Raw genomic sequence first — 25,071 nt, 5'->3', positions numbered from 1 at the left:
CCCATAGTCTGTTCTGCGACATGGTACTCTGCAAATAATTTTTATTAGCTTCATTTTTGAAAATGAGCGTTCCACTGAAGCAACAGCAACAGGGATGGTAAGAAAGAGAACTTAAACTGTGCACATGTCGCTGAAGCTAGATGTGATAGAGTTGTTCTCAACAACAACAACAACAACAAAAAGGGCCAGAACTTGAACAGATTTGTCTTTTAAAGGCGCACGGAATGCGATCAATTGTTGTGGAAGGGCTGGAGACAAGTGTTGTTGTATCTCTCCACTAACCTCTCACACAGTGTTTTCTTTTTTTATTATTATTATTTGGCGCTGCGATGCAGCTTTTGCACATAGTGCAGCGTCATTAAAAAAAATGATGGCGTAGTAGCCTACTATGGCAGCAGCGGGGTGCAAAAAATAACAAATGCACACAAGAAATTATGGAGAATATTGAAATTACGGAGGAACAAGAAATTACTTTTCATGACATGCATACAAAATATATTTATCGTGGCCACAAATTAAAAGTTCATTCCCTCTTTCCTCTTGGTGGGCCCCCAATCCGCCTGGGCCCATTTGCATGGGCATACCCTGCATGCCCAGACGCTATGCCACTGGTTCTGTTAATAACCCTCTTTCAATCAGACTGTCCTTAGGTGGGGGTAAAATAATGCATAATTAGAAAAAGTATAATCAGTAGTTTTCACAAAAGCCCTGGAGCTGTCAAAATTTGCTGGATGACACAAAACACATCATCCGGCGGACTTTTGCTGACAAATAAACATTAATTTCTCAGTACAGGTAACATGGAGAAAGAGTAAACCTTGTTCACTTACATATACTACTAACATTGTAACAATACAAAGCGGGTTGAAAATCGGCAAAGTTACGTTTTAAATCTGATCAAATCGGATCAGAGATGAAGTGACCAGGTGTAAAGCAGGCCCTACATTTTTGAAGTCATTAAGTCATAAGCTTTGTGAGAGACAGACCAAAATTTCTCCATTTGTTTGTCAGAGAAGCATCAATGTCCAATTCCTAAATGTAGATATTCAATGAACATGTTTATCCAATTCATAAAGACAGCCGGGATGATTTGTTCACAAATCATGATTTTAACTCAATGATCCAGTCACAGCTAACTGAAGGGAAAGTTTAGCATTTAAAAATAAAACCTAAATTTCAGTCTGTTTCTTCGAGAAAAAAAAAAAAAAAAAAAAGCTATCATACAATTTAAGAAGACTATTGCATACATTTTTTATATAGTTTTTTTTGGATGACTTTTGATTGTAATTGTATAGAAACAGTCTTTAGAATTTCTTCTTTTGTGTTTCAGAGAAACATGAAAATCATTTGGGTTGGAGTGACATGAGTGTGTAAATGACAGAATTTTTCTTTTGGGGAGAACTAGTCTGAAAATAGACTGCACTGTGGAAATGATGCAATTGGACATCCTAAGCAAACAGCACATAAAGCACCAAATAAATGGAAATGCATGCAGGCAGCTAGCATGAACTCCTCTATATCATTATGCATGCTTTATGCAATGTCATGCAATGCCTTCCCCAGTGGTCCAGGGATTTTTATGCCCTTCCAACACAAACACAAAATGGCAGCACTGGAAAAGGTTGGTGCAATCAATCACATCAGTTCTTGAGTCAGCCTCACCACATGCCACACACATCTGATTTTCTGTCTCCAAGATGGAGGCGCTGCAGAAATCTTGAGTATTTATGAGCAGATGTCTAGTTTCAATGGCAAGCATCAGGTATACGACTGAACGTTATTAACGCTAGTGCTTCATCTTATTCACGTGAACCTATCATTCATTTCCCACGCATCAGAGAGCTCATGCTGCCTCCAGTATGAACTAAGTGTATCGCTGAGATGTATGGTGCTCACGTACCTCGTGTCTGTTTTAGTGTTGTAATTTGCCTAATGTCATTACTCTAATTGCTGTACTCAGTGAAATGAAGGGCCAGCAGAAAATGGTGCCTGCATTCTATGAGCTGAGCACATGGTCTTTGAGTGTGAGCCCACTGGAATACATGAACTTTATCAGCACTTCTGTTTTTAGCCCCAGAGCTCACAGTGATACAGTTTTCACAACCACAAATTTTTAAACAACATGCATCCACTGAGCAGATTCAAGGTAGACAACGTAAAAATGTCCAACGTGATCTCATGAGAATGCGTATGTATTTTACATAAAATGTGGTTCTACCACACATCTACATTAACTCGTGTTTGCATAGACACTGAAACGTGCAATATTGACATATTGACAGCATATCAAAGGTAAAGTATTTACTTATGGACATCTTTATAGATGTGCATGTTTACAAAGCCTTACTTACTGAATGTTTGTCATGTTTGTTTACTGCAGTTGACCCATTTACTTTATTTGAAATAAAATAATAATAACAGTAAACCATTTTATTGGTGCGCTTTAATCGAGAATCCATATGGTTGCTTTTGTTACAAATTCAAAATTTGCCGTCTCCTGAATTGTTGCCAGAGAGGTCAGAAAAAATAGATTTGCTTATCCTTTATTTTGATGGTTCACTTTAGACATTCTACTAACTATAAGTAACCTTGTAACTACATGTCAACTAGCTCTCATTAATTTGCAACTACATGTCAATAGAGATTATAGTAGACTGTTAGGTAGGGTTAGGGTTAGTAGAATTAGTTAGCATGTAGTTACAAAGTTGCTTATCAGTAGACTGTCTGTTGGGGAGCATCAAAATAAAGTGTTAGCAGATATTAAGCAGACAATGTAACACAGTATGTTGTTCAGGGAAGAAGGTGGTGGGAATCGGCGAATGATTCAAACACTTTAATATAATTATAAAACAAACAAACACAAAACGAAAGTAAAGGCGGCAGCCCCTCACAGATGACTGCTGCGCACACATAAACATAACATAACATAACATAAAATAGTCCAGGCTTGGTCCTCTCTCATCCTTCACTGTCGTCAGCTTGTCACTCCTCCTTTTATGCTTCCAAGCTCCTCTATGAGAAATGAGACCGAATGCTAGATGGCAGTGTTGATATCTCAGAATGTAAACTGTAGTTGTGTCCCAAATGACGCTCTATACACTATGCACTTTTTCTTTTTGGAATTTTCAGTGTGAACACACAACTAGCACCCTTTATACTACAAAACAGCATATAATAGAGCATAAGTACACAAACTGGGGCACACCTTGTGATGGAGAAGCCGCTAATGTTTTTTTTTTTTTTTTTAATTTATTTATTTAGTTAGTTCAGCAAACCCAGCTCACTAGTTACCACCAATGGAAGACAATCTTGATTGATGATTTTGGATGTTACAGGGACTGATAAATGCAAATGCAGATCCCCCTGTTCTGAATAATAATAAAAAAATAATAATAATAAAAAACCCTTTTTGCTCAGGTTTTATGCATGCTATGTTCTTTATGACAGTTTTTTTTTTTTTAATTACTCCTGAAAAAAAACAAAAAAACAAAACAAAACAAGAAATATCACAATGAGTTTTGCAGTGTTGCTGTATATAAGATCATATTAGGATGCTCAAACAAAATGCTTTTGTAGGTCTGTTTCTGAAGTGTCCAAGTCTTACATGTAGAGTGGACAGAAGAGAAGCAGACATTGCTCTAAGCAAGACAAGAAAAAAAAAAAAAAAAAAAAAAAAAATGAAAAAGAGAAATCCATTAAATTCTTTTGAAATATTAAGTGAATATATCTATATGGTTTTTTTTTTTTTGCCTGCATATCTCTTTTTCATTTTTATTTTATAAAAACCTTATGAAAGATTTAACTAGTATTGAATCGTGCTGCAGTAAAAGGCATGGTGGGATTGAACAGTCCTGTTGTCCCTTTCAAACCTTTCAACTTTATTTGTCTTTTCTAGATTCACTCTTTGGGAAACAAGAAATCCTAATTTAATTTAATATGTGATTAACATTGATTCAGATTTTTTTTCTTTCTTTTTTTCTTACAGTTAAAAGTGAACATAACATGTACAGTAAATGGAAAGATGCACAAAATGTCCATATGACATATATAGTCTCGTATAGCCAGACCTTTAGACTGATGGCAGAAGGTCTGGACTCTATCACTGCTTTCATTGGCCAAGGACCGCCCAAAAGGACGTTTGACTGACATGTAACACAACCATTCACAGTTCGATTTGTTCTGCGTCATGTTTAGGGGTGTGAAAATGTAAAGTCTAATAAATTATTCATTCAAGAATGTTCTGCAAGTTTACTGCAACAACGGAGCCACGAACTTCACATACTTTTGAAAATCCAGCGTTTAGTTGATCCTGGTAAGCACTCATTGTCACAGTTGTAAACATGACAGCGTTCTTCTTCCACGAGGGGGTTTGGCATCACTGCATTTGTTTCTAGGCGGACCATTAAAAAATGTGACACGCTGTAACAAATTAGCTCAAAAGGGAAATATGAATAATTAATTGATTGTCTATCAACTCTTCAGAAAGGATATTTTCCGTGAAGAAAACTAACTTTCTTAGCATGTAGCTGTGATCGTTATCATTGACATTGGTTTAGAAGCAGATCAGAATCAACTCGCAAGAATGTGCACAAAGTTTTATTTAACTAAATCATGAACACATAGCTAGACTAAACACACACAGACATACAAATCACGCATACATAGGAAATGAGAGAGTTGAAATGAATTGAACTATAGCATAACAGGGGAAAGGAGCTATGAAAAGAGTCATTTAACGAGCTGGAAGAACCATCAGTTTCTCATTATAAAGCACCTTTGTTAAAGGGATAGTTCAGCCAAAAATGAAAATTTTATGTTTATCTGCTTACCCCCAGGGCATCCAAGATGTAGGTGACTTTGTTTCTTCAGTAGAACACAAATTATGATTTTTAACTCCAACCGTTGCGGTCTGTCAGTCAAATAATGCATTGAAACGGTAACACCATCTATGAGAATAAAAAAAACAAAAAACATGCACAAACAAATCCAAATTAAACCCTGCGGCTCGTGACGACACATTGCTCGCTCTGACAACGGAAGTGATGTCTTGCGCCTATACTTCAATGAGTGCGAGACATCACTTCTGTTGTCAGAGCGCGTTCAGACCTCACCAACCGGATGCACAAGGCAGTTGGACATGGTGGTGTATTAGAGGTAAAAAAATATCTAAATACTCTTCGGTTTCTCGCACAAACCGATCGTTTCGTGTCTTAGGACATCAATGTGTCGTCATGAGCCGCAGGGTTTAATTTGGATTTGTTTGTGCATGTTTTTTTGTTTTTTTTATTCTCATAGATGGTGTTACCGTTTCAATGCATTATATGACTGACAGACTGCAACGGTTGGAGTTAAAAATCATCATTTGTGTTCTACTGAAGAAACAAAGTCACCTACATCTTGGATGCCCTGGGGGTAAGCAGATAAACATCAAATTTTCATTTTTGGGTGAACTATCCCTTTAACAAAGGGGTTCACAACTTAATACTAAATCGCCGTTTAGTGTTCAAATGTACGATACTTGCAAATGCCTTAACTTTTGAGGAGCGTCCAGATATGCAGTCTCAGGAGAAATTCTTGATGCTTCAGTCCGATGGTGCTGAAGTTGTAATCAATATCTTATACGTTGAGTGAAAAAAATGATGACGAACTTGCACTGTTAATTTGACCCTGTTGTCGAGGAAGTTGCGCATGGCTGGAAGTGAATGAGGCGCGGCTGCGCAGGACGGCTGGCCGGGTGAGTTGACCAGCAATCAGTAGAATCAGCAAGAACAAAGGCAGAAGACCAGAAGAGAGTAGTGTGATCTGCGTGGGGGCTTTTCAACATCTACAGCAGTCACACCTTTCAGTTTTGGCTTGACCAATGAGAAAGGTGCAATTTCCAAGTGGGAAATGTTCTTTTGTTTGAAAGTGAACTCATTTGCATGAGGGGAGTAAGCTGGTAGTTTGTGTCCATTTATACCCTGATAAATATAACAAACATACAATGCATTCTAAGAGATGGTGATGTCGACCAAAGTGTGAGTTATTAAACGGTGAGTATATTGATATGAAACACCACCTAGATGTGCTACATTATCTAGTAGTTCTATTATCAGACGTGCATAACACTATACAATATACAAAAGAACAATATACACACAGTGATAATACACAAAATGTACTGGGGAAATGCATGTTCATTAATTTAAGCAAATTTGTCAATGAATCAGTGGAAAGGATGCCATTTCTATGGGCTGCATGTCTGATTCTTGTTTTGAGAACAATAAATGTCCCAAGTGCCTTTGAAGTGTGTGAGTGAAGCAGAAGGGTGATAGTGCTCAGTGGGGGAGCCAGACATTATGGAGTCTGCATGGGTGAAGGGTTGGAAGATTAACTTTTTACAATTGTGTGTTTGATCGATTCAGTCATTACAACTTACGTCTCCTGGACATCCTGTAGAATTCAACCAACCAGATGATGACTTTGAAAATTCTGGAGTGTTTCCAGTAAAGTGTGCCATATGCATCAGATGTTCAGCCAACGGACTATGGGCGTGACGTCTGAGGCTGAGACTAACATATATATGACTTTTTAATCAACAAGATTTTAGACTAAAAATTGTGTAAATGAAAAATGTATATTTTACACTCTGTAATTATTTGGTTTTAATTTTTTTTTTTTTTTGCCTTCACTAATTTTAATTACATAGTTATTCTGTGTGACGTAATAAATGTAAATAAAATGCAGTTTTTTTTTAGATGCACTATAGCATGACACAACACAGGACATGTAAACTTCCCAAGCATATTTCATAAACTTATCACAAGTTATACATGTAATAAAGAATTTAAAAAACAAACAAACAAACAAACAAATTAATTAATTAAAGTAAACTTAACAAGTAACTTTTGTATTATCAAAAGAGTGTCAAGAAGCCAACTCGGGTTACTTGACTGTAACCCTGTTCCCTGAAAAAGCGTGAACGAGATGCTGCTCTGATTTAAGTGCTATCTTTGTCTGACTGGTTGTGAACACGTGTGGTAAATGGCCCACGCCACACCTTCTGCCCCCTGGCTATCCGATGTTCTCTGTGAGCATCGGTCTAGACTCAGGGCTGCAGAGAGGAGGTGCCGCAAATCTAAAGATCCTAATGATTTTAGCTTGTATCAGTCACTTTTCTCTTCCTTCTCTACAAATGTCTCCATCGCTAAAACCACATACTATCACAATAAAATTAACAACTCTACTGATTCTCGCACCTTCTCTTCTCTTCTCTTCTCTTCTCTTCTCTTCTCTTCTCTTCTCTTCTCTTCTTTTCTCTTCTCTTCTCTCCTCACTTTGTCTGAAGAACGTCCTGGACACGCCCTGTATGGCAATGAAGTGCAGCATCTCGTTCCTGCTTTTTCATGGAACAGGGTTACAGCCAAGTAACTCTAGACATTCCCCTTCAAAAGCTACTCTCAATGCTGCGCTGATTTACAGTAAGCGCTATGGGAATGAGAATACCAACGCCACTGGGTTGTGTAGTGTGTGTGCCTCAGACATGGGCTTGGGATGTTGACTCAAGGACATGAGAGCCCGGAGTAACATGAACATCCAAACTATAGAATCTAATAAATGTGTGCAGACATAGTCTGCTTTGTGGCGGCCACCCCCAGTTACAGCCCCCATGATAAATGACCAGCTGCTCTGACTTACGACACTGGCTAGTGTGGTGGACGTCAATCTGAAGACCACAAGCTGGACAGAGTAAGTGGAATCTCTCCTGCTCCAGTGAAGTGAACGGTGGAGGGCAGAAGGCTTCAAGAATGACCGGATGCCCTTTGGAAGGTAATCAGGATGAGGGTGCAAAATAGCCTTGACTAGCCTAGAGGCAAAGTCTAAGCAGGATGGTGAAACCGATAGAGCCTGCAAATCTTCAATTCCCTTTAGAGACGATATAGCCATATGGAAAAACAACTTAAAAGTCAGAAGCTTGACTGGCGCTGACTCTAGTTGTTCAGAGGGGCCATCGACAAGCCCCTCAAGAACCACAGCTGAGTCCCAAGAGGAAACTTTCACCCTGGTGGGTGGTCTCAAATGCCTAGCTCCACGAATGAAGCGAGCAATCAGAGGGTGTTTCCCTATTGAAATCCCGTCAATCAGAGCGTGGCAGGCTGAGATGGCGGCCACAAAAACTCTGAGAGCAGCAGGATATGTGCCTGCTGACAGCTTCTCCTGCAGAAACTCCAGTACTGAAACAATTTGGCAGTGAACTAGGTCTGCATGATGCATAGTACACCATCTTTCAAAGACGCGCCACTTAAAGGCCTACATTCTTCTAGTGGAGGGAGCCCTGGCACTTAAAATAGTCTCTATTACATCCGCTGGAAGTCCATCAGCTTTTAGCCGGTCCCCCTCAGGGGCCAGGCATGAAGGTTCCACAGCTCTGGCCGGGGATGGAGTATCGTCCCCTGAGTCTGAGACAGGAGATAACTCCTGCTCGGTATCGCCCAGGGCGAGCTGTCAAGGTCCAACGAGTCCAACGAGGCACTATCAACAAGAGGCATGACCCTTGTTGACGGACCTTGGCCAGGACTCCAGAGTACTCCAGCGATCAGAGGAAATGCATATAGGCGCTTGTTGGACCATGCATTTGCCCTGGCGTCCAGACCCGGGGGGGCTGGAGGAGTGAGTGAGAAGTAAAGGGGACACTGCGCTGTTTCCTGTGAACCAAGAGGTCCACCTCTGCTTCGTAACATCTTTCCCAGATCTGACTGACCACATAGAGATTCCAATCCCCGTGTGTGACCTCCCATCAACAGTAAATCTGCTCCCACATTCATGCTTCCAGGGACTTCTCCTCACCCCAAAGCAGAAGCTGCTGCACTAGTTTGTTCAAACAGCGCGAACACAGTCTGCCCTGGCGATTTATATAAGCAACTACCACCATGTTGTCCACTCACACCAGGACATGGTAGCCTCTTAACCCTCTGGAGTCTGAGGCTGATTTGGGGCCCTGGAGAAGTTTTGACATGCCCTGGCATTTGTGCTTTTTTCAGTGGTTCATAAACATATTAATGGAAAAGGTGTCATTACACTGTATTCAGCACAAACTAGGCTACCATAATATGTGAGCAACATGTATGTACATGTTCGTATTTTTGAAGGAATAACGTTTATGCGTGGTTATTGAAAAAACAACAAACTTAAGTCACTGAAATAAGGCCAAAAAGCAAATATTACATATGTGTTCACAAGACTTCTGGGTATTGGAGGTTGTAGACTAGAATTTTTGCTTCAAAATGACTATTTGTTCATATAAAACAATACAGAGATTTAAATTTTCTAAGACACTTTTTGTCAAGAAACACAGTATGCATGGAGGCGTGAATCTTCATGAATAATGCTGTGATTCACACCTGAGAAGACAAAGACCCACATAATGACCTGCATAATGACCCGCATAATGAGCCCTTTCAGTCAGGTAGGCTATGTGAAAAAACCCTCTGATAACAGGATCATATCAGCTATTGTATTAAAGTTAATATAATGTCAACTCTTGACAAAAAAAAAAAAAAAAAAAGATTTTTGTGATCTCATGCATGCACGTATTATTACACATCATGTGAAGAAAATTTTGTATAGGCCTATTATAGTTTAAATTACAGTACCAGTCAAAAGATTGGACGCATTACTATTATTTACATTTACATTTAGTCATTTAGCAGATGCTTTTCTCCAAAGCGACTTACAAATGAGAATAGTAGAAGCAATCAAATCAACATGAGTACAACAGTATGTAAGTGCTGTGTCAAGTCACAGTTTCATCAGTAAAGTGCTCGTAGCTAGGTTGTTTTTTTTTTTTTTTTTTTTTTTTTAAATATATACGCAAATATATGAAGAAAGAATAGAAAATCGAAAAACGAAAAGTAAAATAAAAATAAAAAAAGTGCTATATTACTGGGTCAAGTGTTGACGAAAAAGATGTTTTTAGCAGTTTTTTGAAAATGGCTAAAGACTCAGCTGTTCGGATAGAGCGTGGTAGGTCATTCCACCAACCAGGAACAGACCAGGAGAAGGTCCGTGAGAGTGATTTTGTGCCCCTTTAGGATGGCACCACAAGACGCCGTTCACTTGCAGAACACAAGCTTCTGGAGGGCGCATAAGTCTGAAGTAGTAGGTTTAGGTATAGTGGTGCAGAGCCAGTGGATGTTCTGTAGGCAAACATTAGAGCCTTGAATTGGATGCGAGCAGCAATTGCCAGCCAATGCAAACTGATGAAGAGAGGTGTGACATGCGCTCTCTTCGGTTCGTTAAAGACCAGTCTTGCTGCAGCATTCTGGATCAGTTGTAGAGGCTTGAAAGTGCATGCTGGAAGGCCTGCCAAGAGAGCATTACAATAGTCCAGTCTGGATAGAACAAGAGCTTGGACAAGAATTTGTGTGGAAAGCTCCAATAGGAAGGGTCTAATCTTCCTAATGTTGTACAGAGCAAATCTGCAGGACCGGGCCGTTGTAGCGATGTGATCTGTGAAGCTTAAACAATCATCCATCACCACTCCGAGGTTCCTGGCCATCCTGGAAGGAGTTATGGTTGATGACCCAAGTTGAATGGAAAGGTCATTATGAAGTGTTGGGTTGGCACCGACCACAAGCAGTTCCGTTTTTGCAAGGTTGAGTTGAAGGTGGTGGTCCTTCATCCAGGCAGAAATGGCTGTCAGGCAGGCTGCGATGCGACCAGCAACTGTCAGCAACTTCTTTTAAAATTATTATAATGTTTTTAAAAGAAGTCTCAAGTCTCAAACCAAATAATGGTTTTCTATTTCATTCATGTATACATGTATTGCCTCAGAATTTGCACCTGAATAGCGCTCGCTCCGTGGGTGTGGCCGCATTAGCGAATAATGAGCTGAATCACTGACATCTGACATGGCTCTCTTTTCATTCAGATTACATAAACAGAGAATATTTGTTTTCGATTTGACTTACACGATTTAAAACCTGACATTTCAACGTTTCTCTAGACATAAGTCTCATTTTTGGGTCATTAGTATTCACTAAGTTACAGTTCATTTTCTGAGAACTATCAGATTGGACTTCGTTCAGAGGGAGACAACAGATCACGCATCATGTTAGTTTTCTTTATTTTGCAAAAAGCACAACATTTTGTTTTTACTCTGAGTGTACACAAATAAAAGAAGACATTCTATAGTTTCAATTGATATATTACTTATGTCTCTATGACAAAAAATGACAGAGTATTTTAAGCCTGTTTTGCTGCAATGTGAAAAAAATCCTGCAAAACGCGCCGGCGCGTTACCCGACTCCAGAGTGTTAATTGCCTGAGGAAGTATTTCAGGGCCAGAAATACAGCCAACAATTGTTAAATTACAAAACAAATAAGCCTACAATTTTGGTGATGACACAAAGAAATCGTAACCCGGCTTCAGTCGCAGTTTTCTTGCCTTTCCCGGCGCTGGCCTGATTGTCGCTCGTGTGGATTAATATTATGGTCTGTTTACATTTTCTAATGGTAGAAAAGAAGTTTCTGAACCGAATGATTCAAGAATCAGCCGGTGTTTTTGCGCCGAAAGTAAACCCAGAGATGAATGAATTTAATATTTAGGAAGCTACCTTCTGGTATTTTTTGCTCAATATAATAAAATGTAGTGTCAATAAAATCATTAATTTCAGTATTTATCATGTTATAAATGAAAATTTTATAAATTAAAAGTATTGTCTCTTTAATACCTTGGTATAATCTAACATTTACAGCAATAAACACAAATTACATATTTTAATCTTTTTTATGACTATGACTACTTTGATGCTCTTAATCTCATAATTAGATTATGCCACTTTAGCCGGGGTTTCACAGGCAGGGTCACATATGTGCGGGGTGACAAAGCTAGGCCAAACGGAAGAACCCGATATTGGTATGCTTCGTCCCTGAAAGCGAACCTCAGGAACTTCCTATGTTGTGGCAAAATTTCTATGTGAAAATACGCATCCTTGAGGTCGATTGTGACAAACCAATCTTTGTGTTGAATTTGAAACACAATAATTTTGACTATCAACATTTTGAACTTGAATGTTCTGAGAGAACGATTCAGACTGTGAAGGTCTAGAATCGGACGCAACCCCCCATTTTTTTGGGAACCAGAAAATAATGGCTGTAATAACCTGACTGCCTGTCTGGGGAACATGTTCTATGACCCCTTTTTCCAGCAGAGTTTGCAATTCTTGTGTCAGCAAATGTGCCTGTTCTGGTTTCACGGTAGTGGAGACCACGCCGTTGAAACGAGGAGAATGGCACACCAACTGTATTCTGTTGCCTTTCTGTATGGTTCTCAACACTCAAGGAGATAGATTTGGCAGTAGCTTCCACAGTGCCAATTTCTCTGAAAGGGGCACTAACTTTGACGCAATGTCGAGTGACACAATGTCTTATGATGCAGCATCAGGTGACGCAATGTCTGCTTGATGGGGGAATGTTAAATGTTTCGTGTCATGAGAAACGGCACGAAGCAATGGAACATTTAATATTTCGCTATTTAACCTTTTTCTGAAGGGGCTGAGCGTGGCACGCCTGTCCCCAATTTCTGCAAGGGGGAGCATGACTCACCACGCTCTGCTTCTGTACCTCCCTTTTTTGAGACGGACCTGGTTGGGGTGGGTGGCCGACAGCCCCAACCCTTGAGCATGGCAGGGGAGGAACTTCACAGATGCTTCCTCATTTCTCTTAGCCTCCCAGAACCTCCAGACTAAGGTGTTTACTGAGTCACCAAATAGGCTGGAAGACGATACAGGGGCATCAAGGAGGAAAACCTTATCCTTCCCCTTGATGCCAGTGAGGTTGAGCCACAGATGTCTCTCCATAGCATTTTTTTAACTTTTATATTGTCACTACTGCTCTCAGACATTTGGAGCCATCTGTACTTAGATTGAAGACACACTCTAAATACACACACACACACATTGGGTTTCTAGGTTTTTTAATAGGAATTTCCATAGACATAATTATTTTATAGTGTACAAACTGCATATTCTATCCCCTAATCCTAAACCTACCTGTGGCAAGCAGGACGAGGCTGAAAGCCACGAGAATGGCGAGAGGCCAGTGGCGTGATTGATAATGAGTGCCACCTGCACACCGCACCAGTCTCGTATCTCATGGAGGAGCTTGGAAGTATGAAAGGAGGAGCGACGACAGTGAAGGACAAGAGAGGACCAGGCCTGGACTACTTTACGCTATGTTTTGTTTATGTGTGTGCAGCAGTCATCCGTGAGGGGCTGCTGCCTTTAATTTTGTTTTGTGTTTTTTTAATATTATTAAGGTTACGTTGCCGCCTCCTTCTTCCCTTATCTACTAACCTTGTTACACTACCCATCACAGAAAACTTTCTGCATTTTTACATTTTCAAAAAAAAAAAAAAAAAGTGTTATCCTCATGCAGACCAAAGAAATCTCCCCACAAAGACAAGGAATTACATAACATAGGGTTTACCAGGACCACACACACTTAAATCAGACATACACACATACTCACTATAAATTTCACATATACTGTACACACATGGATGGCTGTGGTAGTGAATCATGCAAATATCTCAAGCTGAGACTGACAATGATTGAAAAGGACTCATGCAGTGTTAATTAATTGTCTAATCAGCATTATAGCTCTTGCTGTTATTTTTACACATCTTCAGGCAATGAAATTTGCAATCCATTTCCTTTTAAAGTACTGTATTTTTGCATGAGTATCTACCATTCTGCATTCGAGGATGCACTTAGCACTGATAAGATGTCTGTGACGTAGAGCAGAATCTATTCACAGATTTACTGAAACAAAACAGTGTTCAGTAACCGATGCAAGTAGATTTAAAATCATAGTCAAAATAAATAGTTCCATTAAAAATAAATAAATAAATAATAATAATTAAAAATAAAATAAAATCTGCAATATATGCACTTCACAGGGGCACAACTTGAATGGGCGCAAAAAAATAAAAAATAAAAAAATAAAAAAATCCTGCTCCTCTGGTACCACATTCAAATCAAACTGCCCTCTCCTGCCTCAACATGCTCCTGGCATTTTGTTTGCAGTTGGGAAATGACTACTTGCAGGTTTTCAAAGAATAGACCTCAGTCAGAGTCAACAGCATATTTAATTTGACAGGAACAAAAATGTGGCTGAGAGGGATGGAAGTATAGGTTTTCTTTACAGTTTAATGTGTTGTAGTGAGTGTCAAACATTCAGTTGACAAAACATTGACAAAAAAAAAAAAAAAACGTTTCAACAAGTCTCTAGCAGCTCTGAAAACATGAGTTGTGAAAATTAGACATGACTTAAGACATTTTAAGGGGACTCAACATTTTCATCAATGTTGAATAAATAATGGCATGTACTCTAACTAGATTAAGCTCTCAGAAGCAGACATCAGTAGAAGTCTGTATTATTGGATCTTCTAGTTTCTCATCTGGAGGACTCTTAAGTGCTTCAACATGATGTTAACTTGAGGACATACTCTGGGTCACCACCTCATTCCTCAGCTGAGTTTTATAAAAAGCAAAGCTACTGTGGACTAAATCTAAGCAGAGTACAGTGCCTATAGAAAGTCATCATACCCTGGAAAATAAAATAAATTAAGTCAAAACAATTTTGAGCTGTAGGGTTAGTGTTAAAATAACATTTTAAAACATTCTGGAGGATTATTAAAAATTAATTAGTGAAATACCTGGTTTGGTAAAGTGATAAGCCCCTTAAAGCAGGGGTTCCAAAACACATTCCTAGAGCCTCCCCAACACTGCATGTTTTCCATGTCTCCTTAATCAAACACACCTGATTCAGATCATCAGCTCATTAGTCGAGACTCCAAGACCTGAAATGGGTGTGTCAGACAAAGGAGATATGCAAAATGTGCAGTGTTGGGGAGGCTCCAGGAATGTGCTTGAGAACCCCTGCCTTAGAGTATACCATTATAAACTTGCTCATGTGCAACCAATCAGCTTCCAGATCAAACACCAGGCTAATTACCCCACCTGACATCAATAGTAGTGGTTTTGATTACTTCAGAATAAAACCAGCTGTTTCTTAAAGATTTAAGCCAGGAGGACATTGTTCAGAAAAGCTACTAAGAGGCTAAAGGCAACTTTGAAGGACTTACAAGGCTTTATGGCTGGGACTGGTCGGTCTGTGCATGCGACATCTCACAAGCTTTACACAAAGCTGGCCTGTATGGGAGGGTGGCAAGAAAGAAGCCTTTCCTGAAAAAGTGCCACAGTCTCATTTGTGCTATGCAAAAACAAACCTGTAAGACTCTGATGCCATCTGGCAAAAGGTTGCTATGGTGTGATGAGACCAAAATTTACCTTTTTGGACTGAACTTAAAACGCTATGCTTGGTGGAAAGCAAACACAGCACACCACCCAAAACAAAATAAACCTGCTGTGAAGCATGGTGGTGGCAGCATTATGCTGTGGGGGTGTTTCTCTTCAGCAGGGACTGGGCGATTGGTCAGGATTGAAAGGAAAATGGATGCTGCCAAGTACATCCAAATTCTTGAGGAAAACCTGCGTCCCTCTGTTAGACAGTTCAAGAGGGGCAGGTCATTCACCTTCCAACAATGATACTAAACATACCACCAAAAGAACAATGCAATGGCTTAAGGATAGGAAGGTGAATGTCCTTGAGTGGCCAAGTCAGAGCCCTGACTTAAGGGGTTTTGACCTATGAACTGACTTATTGCAAAGGTGGAATCCTATCACAGTACCACTCTTTAATTCACTGAGCTCTTCAGAACGACCCTTTGTTTTTTTCTTCTTTCACAAATGTTTTTAAATGCAGACTGCATAGCTAGGTGTTTCATTTCATACATCTCTGGCAATGGGTCTGATTGAAACACCTATTCGTATTAGTATAAATACTATATACTACAGTTGTGGTCAGAATTATTGGCACCCTTGATAAATATGATCAAAGATGACTGTAAAAATAAATCTGCATTGTTTATCCTTTTGATATTTAATTCATAAAATTAGCAAAAATCTAACCTTTCATTGAAGGAAAAGAATTAAAAGTGGGGGGAAAATCCCATTATGAAATGTTTTTCCCTTTTATTCAATACTTTTTGCAACCTCCTTTTGCCAAGATAACAGCTCTGAGTCTTCACCGATAATGCCTGATGAGTTTCGAGAACACCTGACACGAGATCAGAGACCATTCCTTCATGCAGAATCTCTACAGATCCTTCAGATTCCCAGCTCCATGTTGGTGCTTCTTCTCTTCAGTTCACTCCACTCAGTTTCTTTAGGGTTCAGGTCATGGGACTGGGATGGCCATGGCAGAAGCTTCATTTTGTGTACAGTGACACATTTTTGTGTTGGTTTTGATGCTTGTTTTGGTTCATTGTCCTGATGGAAGATCCAACCATGGCCCATTATTGGATTTCTAGCAGAAGCGGTCAGGTTTTGATTTTTTATCTGTTTTTATTTGATAGAATCCATGATACCATGTATCTGAACAAGATGTCTAGGACCTCCAGCAGAAAAATAGGCCCACAACATTAAAGATCCAGCAGTATATTTAACCGTGGGCATGGGGTACTTTTTATCCATGAGTGCACCAAACCCATCTGGTGGGTTTGCTGCCAAAAAGCTCTTTTTTTAGTTTCATCTGAACATAGAAGCCAGTCCCGTTTGAAGTTCCAGTCGTGTCTGACAACTGAATATGCTGGAGATTGTTTCTGGATCAGAGCAGAGGATTTTTCTTGAAACACTCCCGAACAACTTGTGGGGATGTAGGTGCTGTTTGATAATTTTTTTTAGGCTTTCTGAGACTCAAGACTCAACTAATCTCTGCAATTCTCCAGCTGTGATCCTTGGAGAGTCTTTGGCCACTCAAACTTTCCTCCTCACTGTGCATTAGGACGATTTAGACAATGCTTTAGCTATTTTCTTACAGCCACTTTCTATTTTGTGAAGCTCAACAATCTTTTGCTGCACATCAGAACTATATTCTTTGGTTTTACTCATTGTGATGACTGATTAAGGGAATTTGGCCTTTGTGTTTCCTCATGTTTATACTCCTGTGGAACAGGAAGTCATGGCTGGACAATTTCATGTTCATGATCACCCTGGTGTGCTAAAAAAAATGTATATATGAATGGGAATATACAGTAGTTAAGAGATATTTTTCTCCTTAATCAAACACACCTGATTCAGATCATCAGCTCATTAGTCGAGACTCCAAGACCTGAAATGGGTGTGTCAGACAAAGGAGATATGCAAAATGTGCAGTGTTGGGGAGGCTCCAGGAATGTGTTTGGGAACCCCTGCCTTAGAGTATACCATTATAAACTTGCTCATGTGCAACCAATCAGCTTCCAGATCAAACACCAGGCTAATTACCCCACCTGACATCAATAGTAGTGGTTTTGATAACCAGCTGTTTCTTAAAGATTTAAGACAGGAGGACATTGTTCAGAAAAGCTACTAAGAGGCTAAAGGCAACTTTGAAGGACTTACAAGGCTTTATGGCTGGGACTGGTCGGTCTGTGCATGCGACATCTCACAAGCTTTACACAAAGCTGGCCTGTATGGCAGGGTGGCAAGAAAGAAGCCTTTCCTGAAAAAGTGCCACAGTCTTATTTGTGCTATGCAAAAACAAACCTGTAAGACTCTGATGCCATCTGGCAAAAGGTTGCTATGGTGTGATGAGACCAAAATTTACCTTTTTGGACTGAACTTAAAACGCTATGCTTGGTGGAAAGCAAACACAGCACACCACCCAAAACAAAATAAACCTGCTGTGAAGCATGGTGGTGGCAGCATTATGCTGTGGGGGTGTTTCTCTTCAGCAGGGACTGGGCGATTGGTCAGGATTGAAAGGAAAATGGATGCTGCCAAGTACATCCAAATTCTTGAGGAAAACCTGCGTCCCTCTGTTAGACAGTTCAAGAGGGGCAGGTCAGTAGTCAGGGGCAGTAGTTAAGAGATATTTTACTCATAAAAAATTCTAGGGGTGCCAATAATTGCGGCCAACGTGTTTTGGAGAAAAACATTTATTTCATAATGTGATTTTCCCCCCAATTCTTTTCCTTCAATGAAAGGTTAGATTTTTGCTAATTTTATGAATTAAAGATCAAAAGGATAAACAATGCAGATTTATTTTTAAATCTTTGATCATATTTACCAAGTGGGTGCCAATAATTCTGACCACAACTGTTATATATATATATATATATATATATATATATATATATATATATGCTGCTCAGTAAACATTTATTATTATTATCAATGTTGAAAATGGTTGTGTACATTTTTTTCAAGATTCTTTGATAAATAGAAGGTTCAAAAGAACTGCATTTATCTGAAATAGAAAGCTATTGTAACATTATAAATGTCTTTACTGTCACTTTTGTCATTTTTAGATTAATTTAATTCACCCCTGCTGAATAAGAGTTAATTTCTTTAATTTCTTTCAAAAAATAAAAATAAAAAAATATTAAATATTAAATTAAAGTTATTATAAAATATATTAAAGTTAAATTCCACAATATTACTGTTTTTGCTGTATTTTGAATAAAAATAAATGCAGCCTCGGTGAGCAGAAGAGAATTAAAAAATGTTACCAATATAAATGTTAAAAAAATATTACCAATCTAAAGTGGATGATATAAATCACATGTGTTAAATAGGAGAGTAATACAATGTGCAGTGCTGGGTATTGAGAACCATTGCTTTGACCTCTCTTGTCAGTAAAAACATACTTCCTTACATCACTGATTATGCATCTTGCTCCCATGCTACTGTCATCTTTGAGCAATGTTCCAAAAAATCCCTTTATGTATGTAACAATAACAATTTGTTACATTGAAATTGTTTGTTTCTCACCCAAAGACTTTTATTTGCACCTAGTAGTAAAATAAATAGTGTAGGGTGGGACTTGTTGATCTATTATGTATACAAACATTATTTTCGTTAGAATAACATGCACTGATGAATCATGTACAGTGAGACAATGGACATCAGTAAAAAAAAAAAAAAAAAGAAAGAAAGAAATGGATGTAAATACAATCAAGTTTCATGTTGTCTTTAATATAGCATGTGAATTAGCTCATCCAGTTGCAGATATTCTAGTGCTGTATTTATAGCAGTAAGAGTTTCTGTAGTGTTGATGTGGCAGTGCTGTGAGTGGCTGCTCTTTGACCATGGTAAGAGCTGTTCTGTTCCAGCTCTGAGTAGGTGGACTCTCATCCACAGTTCCCTCTCTTTCTCTCCGTCTGTGCACAGTATCTTTGTTTTCATCTATCCTGCTATGAGTTACAAAAGGTTTCCATGGGAACTAAATGATCACTCAAAAAAAAAAAAAAAAAAAAAAAAAAAAAAAGTAGTTAAGGCCTTGCATAGACTGTAATGTGGTGGTAGCCAGAGGCTTTGCTTTGCCATTAATGGAGTTTGTAGATGATAGGTACATACATAGTCAACCACGAGCAACAGCTTTAGATAATTCCCTGACCTACTGATTATAATTTAACACAAATTTGGACACCAATCTCTTTCACCAAAAATCGTTACTTTGCATTTAAACATGAAACATGAACCGAGACTCCATATGTGCCTTTAGAAAGTAATCACCAAAAACATGTTCACATTACATCTCATTACTGTAATGTGAAAAAAAAAATGTTATGTGTATATATATATATAATATGTGTGTGTGTGTATATATATATATATATATATATATATATATATACACACACACACACACACACACTCTGTGTCGTATCGTGTGTGTGATTTTAACACATTTTTGCTTTGCTTAACTGTCATAAAAAATAATACTTAATGGTTCTAAAAATAGGCTATGTGCAAAATATAACGCACAGGTTTGTTTTAAGTCTTATCAGCAGAGATGGCATGAAGTCTAATGGCGAGGCTGTGTCACAAATCCTGAATAACCACATAACAATTTTTATTGCTAATCTCAAATGCCATCCAGTGTAATTTGTGAAATCGGTGAGTGTTCACTAGAGTGGGTGTGTTTTGTATAATAGCCCTCTGTGTGTCACTGCACTGCAGCTCTCAGCTGCGTCTACTGCATTTGCATCAACTTCAGTCTGCAATCAACACTATATGACACACCAACCTACTGATATGCCTGTACCGTTCTGTTTAGTTATACAAGCTACACTCTGTCAAGAAAAATATATGGGTTTTGCTAAAATTTTAGCTTTGACACTTTAGATCATCACATTTTCCAATTATAAGCTACTTTTTAAACTTACAATTTTTTTTTTTTTTTTTTCTGAATATAAATGTACTTCACAGAGTTGTAGCTACTCGAGACCTGACTCAGTATCAAGTCTGTTTCAAGTCTGAGTCCAAGAACAACATTTCACTGGGGAGCATGTGGACCCGGCTTGACTCGGACTCGGGACTGCAGTTCATTTTTATGGTCTGTGCCGACTCACGCATACTTTTAAAACAAATTAAACAAATTAAAACAAATTAAGTTTTTCAGGTACAATAGGTTTATTTAACATGTATTTAGAATTAGTACAGAAATTTAATAACAAAATGTAAAAAAAAAAAAAAAAAAAAAATCATATTGCATAGTCTTCACTGTGAATTGATTAACTGTGAATGAATTAAATATAAATTTATTCTTATAGCTAAAAAAGAAAAAAAAAGAAAAAAGAAAAAAGTAATTCAGTGAAGAGCAGTAAGTTATTTTCTCTTTTGTTTGATTCACATTAATGACACAGAGCAGCAGGTAGGAATATTAGGCTGCTGTCACTTTAAGACCAAACGCACGGATCCATTATACTGATACATATCCGGTTTACGCCCAACTGTTTACTTTCACTTGAGACATAAACGACTGTATTTACATGAAGTGCATTAAGACATGAAAGAGAACTGATGCGGCTTTCTGTGCATGCGCTTAAGCTTTGTGTCAGTCAGCGCATACGCCACAGTTCTTTTTAACATCTCCAATCCACCATCGTCTTCTGAAAAAGTCAGCTATGTGTGCGCACACTTTGGCAGTGTGCCAGTCAGCACGAGCACCGCACCGAGTTCCTTTTCTAAACATCAAGCACGTCCCGATCTTTATATTCTCATTCATGCATTTCATCACTTTGAAGTTTCAGTAGTGCTAGGCCTATATATTTACATACCGCGATATACACAATATAGCAAAATCTCAAACAATAGACATTTTATACCATGGTAACAATATAAATATCATCATGCCGACCAGCCCTGCCTCAGCGGAAAGAATACGTCTTGGTCTTGATTTGGTCTCGACCTGGACTCGGACTTCTAATGAGCTGGTCTCGACTACAACACTGGCACAACACTGAAAACATCTAAGTGAACTTTTTATCAAAGTCAAATCAATTCTTTAATTTTACTGAAGGAACATTGGGTTACACTAACTAAAGTAGTTTTAATGGGACAGAAAAAGTAAAATAATACATTTGTGCCAATGTCAAACTGGATAATTCAGTTCTATGTTCAAAGACATGTCTTACAGTCATTAAAAGGCCTGTTTGTCTAGAACATCCCCCTTGATTTATTATCATCTGTCCTTTGACTTTTTTTAACACCTACAGTTGAAAAGCTTGAGTCATGTTTCTAATTTTAACCCAGCCCCTGACCTCTCTTGTGTCATGTAGAACCCAATAAAGACTTAGAACGTGTCCAGACTGCGAAGCCAGCAGGACTCTTTCTCTGAAGGAGTCAAATACAAAATCTCTGTCATCCTGTCATCTTGAAACTTGAGTAAGGGTTAATGTACAGTCAGATGGTCATTAAAGAGATAGTTCACCCAAATACTGTAAATGATAGAACTTTCATTTTTTGGGTGAACTATCCCTTTAATGCAAAATAAACAATGACAAGTGATCAGATGCCTTATAAGATTCAAGCTGACAAAACCAAACAAATGCCACCAGGTTTTCAGGATTGGATCCTGAGTTTGTGATTAGCTCATCAGTGTGCACAGTGAAGCATTACATTTGCAGCAAACATCCAGTCGCAAGACAATACGATCCCCTGCTGGTGACAGTTAGTGCAGTATATTTCTGGGCTGCTAATGAAGAGATAATTATGAAGACTATGAAGAATTAAAACATATTTACACAGCAACAGAAAATATGACTGCTGCCCGGAAAGCTTGAGAGGAATGCCGAAGAGGGGAAAATAGTGAAATAAAATATACAAAAATTTATGTCAGTGAAAGTGAATCCAGATTTTACAACAAGAAAATAAAGGCTTATTAAACTAAACAAAACAAAAAGTTTTTATTAATTGAATTAATTAATTTTAATTACTATTATTACAAGTTAAATCAGCTAACAAAATGTAAGGCTAAGTACAAAAATATCATTAAAAAAAGGAGAGAGTTTGTAATTACCATCACACACACATCACACACACACACACACATTAGTGAAATATACGTTGCATAGAGTTCCATTGATTTTATATCAGGTTAATGATATTTTCTATGGCCTAAACCAACCCCTACCCCTACCCCTAAATCTATCACAGAAACATGTGCAAAACACTACATTTAAATAAAAACATGTTTTTATTTAGCCTTTTTGACTATTAAGGACCGGTAAAATGTCCTCACTAGTCGGTTGTCATAATATTTCACTATATAAGTGAGGACATTTGGCCCTCACAGGTATAGCCAAACCTGTACACGTACACACATACACACACACACACACACGCAAACATTTTCGATATACATCCATCCATCCATTCCAAACCACTTGTCCTATGTAGGGTTGCAGGGATGCTAGAGTCTATCCCTGCATCTCAGACCGTAGTCAGATAAACTCTGTGGACAGATGGCAGTCAATTGCAGATATTTTTAATATGTAGCTTAAAATTCAGAAAAAATGAAAAAAAAAAAAAAAAAAATCATCAGGTGAAAATCCATGTCTATCGAATAAATTATTTTTATATGAATATAATTATTATGATGAATAGTTATAATTACAATATAATGAAAATATAAAAATATTTCTCTCTGCAGTCAGCTTTAATCTGAAGAGCCAGAGAAATGGGGAGTGATGACGTCAGCAATGTCACTGTGCTAACAGCTGATTGGTTCAATACCTGATTACGAGCTGAGCAACAGCCAAACCTGCTACGGAGCAGGTTAGCAGTGGAGCTTAAGTTAATATTGGGATAAACACCGGTAAAAACTAACCTGTTTTTGTGGTATCCAAAATCCAAGGTTGGTAAAACTAATCTAAAACTTACCTGACTAAACACCTAAACTGGCATTGTGGTTCAGACCACAGGTCTTGTCTCACCCCGAACAGATTTATTTTGTGATAATGACTGGCAGATTGCAAATTTGTTCACTAAGTATGACTGCTATTTGACATGAAATATTAACATAAGCTGAAATTATTGTATTTTGTGAGAATAAATTCAGTTATCATAAGAAAGTGGACATTGAAATATTAACATAAGCTGAATTATTGTATTTTGTGAGAATAAATTCAGTTCTCATAAGAATCCAATTTGACAGTTGACAACAACTCTCAGTTTACTTGGCACTATTTGGAATATAAGATGTTGCGTCTTTATGGATAAAGTCCATCTTATACTCCAAACATCTTATACTCCAAATACTCCACTAACTAATAAATATTGTTTGAGGTATTGTAGAGTACTATGTAAATGTCATGGTAAATGAAAATGGAAATCATTCAGAACCACGGTAGCTATATATCAAGGCCATTATCACTTGATCCCATCACTGTACCTTCATACTGCCATTGTACATTTTCCACCTACTATCTGTCCCCTTAAAGCCGGTGATATGGCCATTCTACAGTGTGCTGCTCAGCAGTGTGATGTATGTTGTGCACAACAATGGCAGACACCTAATCTCTACCAGACCTAATCACCTCTAAATGCAACATTTCTACCCAGGTTTAATCTTAGAAATGCACTATGGTGCTTCCTCATACCGTTATAAACTTTTATTGTGTTGTACTATAACTGAAAATCGACAGATTGCACTGGTTTGGAGTACGCATTTACATGCATATGAGCTGCTGTGTCAGATTCGGTATGTTGGCCAACCATTGCGTTAACAAGACACTGAAGATCATATAACTGTGTTGTCCACGGGAGACCATATGACAGGTTTAATCATTTCAAATGAGATTGCATTGGACATGTGAGTAAACGTGGACCAGAACAGCGAGCCTGGGAGCAAATCAGTCACTGAATATAGAGGACATGATGGTGCAGTTTTCAAAGCTGTTGAGTCCCCAATCAAATTCCACATTTAGTGGTTAAAGTAAAGGAAAAAGAAGACTGAAACCACTTAGTCATACCTTCCTATCCATTCTCAACATGCACAACATGAAATTTTCACTCTTCACTACACATCATTAATCTATGCCAGGCATCAACATTTCCCCTACAGTAAAATACAGAAGCGCATCCAGTTACAAACAAAGATTTCCTGAAAGATTGCCAGAGATTTATCTTTAAAAATCATGCATCATTATTCATAATGATTCAAGAAAATAAACATGCAAATGTAAACACAGCTGATTTTGTGTACTGAATGTGGTTATTTAGTTCATTAGCACAGATTGCCTGCATTGAAATTGTGAGCCGAGGTACAATATACACGTGTAAATCTTTCACCGGCACTAAACCTGCAGCTGAGAGACCCCCACCACAAGGGTTTCACAAAACCCCAGCCCAATGCAAATTAAGCATTTCCTCAGTCAATAGTGCATTTAATGCTTGCTAACTGAATATTCCAGTTCTGTAAATGCAAGGCAAGCTCAAGTGAAAGGTTATGTCCACTTATCAAAGCCACCAGAAAATGTTGTTGACATCCTTTGGTTGGCATATTCAGAGTTAATTGACGAGGTATATGAGTTTTAATAACGATTATGCAAGAAGACGACTATGGCTGACATTACTGTTCATTTGAGAGTAAAGTAGATATGATCGCTTGAGGCATAGTTCCTTTTTTCATTTTACTGTCTGCTTTGCCACACACACTGAATTTTAATGAGGATCTTTCCCAGCATCTCCAAGGCATGAG

At 38.3% G+C, this 25,071-nt stretch overlaps 1 protein-coding gene and 1 long non-coding RNA gene across 4 annotated transcripts in view; one reads left to right on the top strand and one right to left on the bottom strand.

The window, feature by feature from the left end:
- The window catches only part of LOC127494726 (uncharacterized), a 578,474-nt gene that overhangs the window by 44,455 nt on the left and 508,948 nt on the right, over positions 1-25,071 (top strand). The window lies entirely within an intron of this gene.
- frmpd3 (FERM and PDZ domain containing 3) overlaps positions 1-25,071 on the bottom strand; it is a 166,671-nt gene that overhangs the window by 141,039 nt on the left and 561 nt on the right. The window lies entirely within an intron of this gene.

The sequence above is a fragment of the Ctenopharyngodon idella genome, chromosome 14 (genome assembly GCF_019924925.1).
Source record: "Ctenopharyngodon idella isolate HZGC_01 chromosome 14, HZGC01, whole genome shotgun sequence".
Lineage (NCBI taxonomy): Eukaryota > Metazoa > Chordata > Actinopteri > Cypriniformes > Xenocyprididae > Ctenopharyngodon > Ctenopharyngodon idella.
Note: the sequence above shows the minus strand (reverse complement) of the source record. Positions and strands in the feature narration are given on the sequence as shown.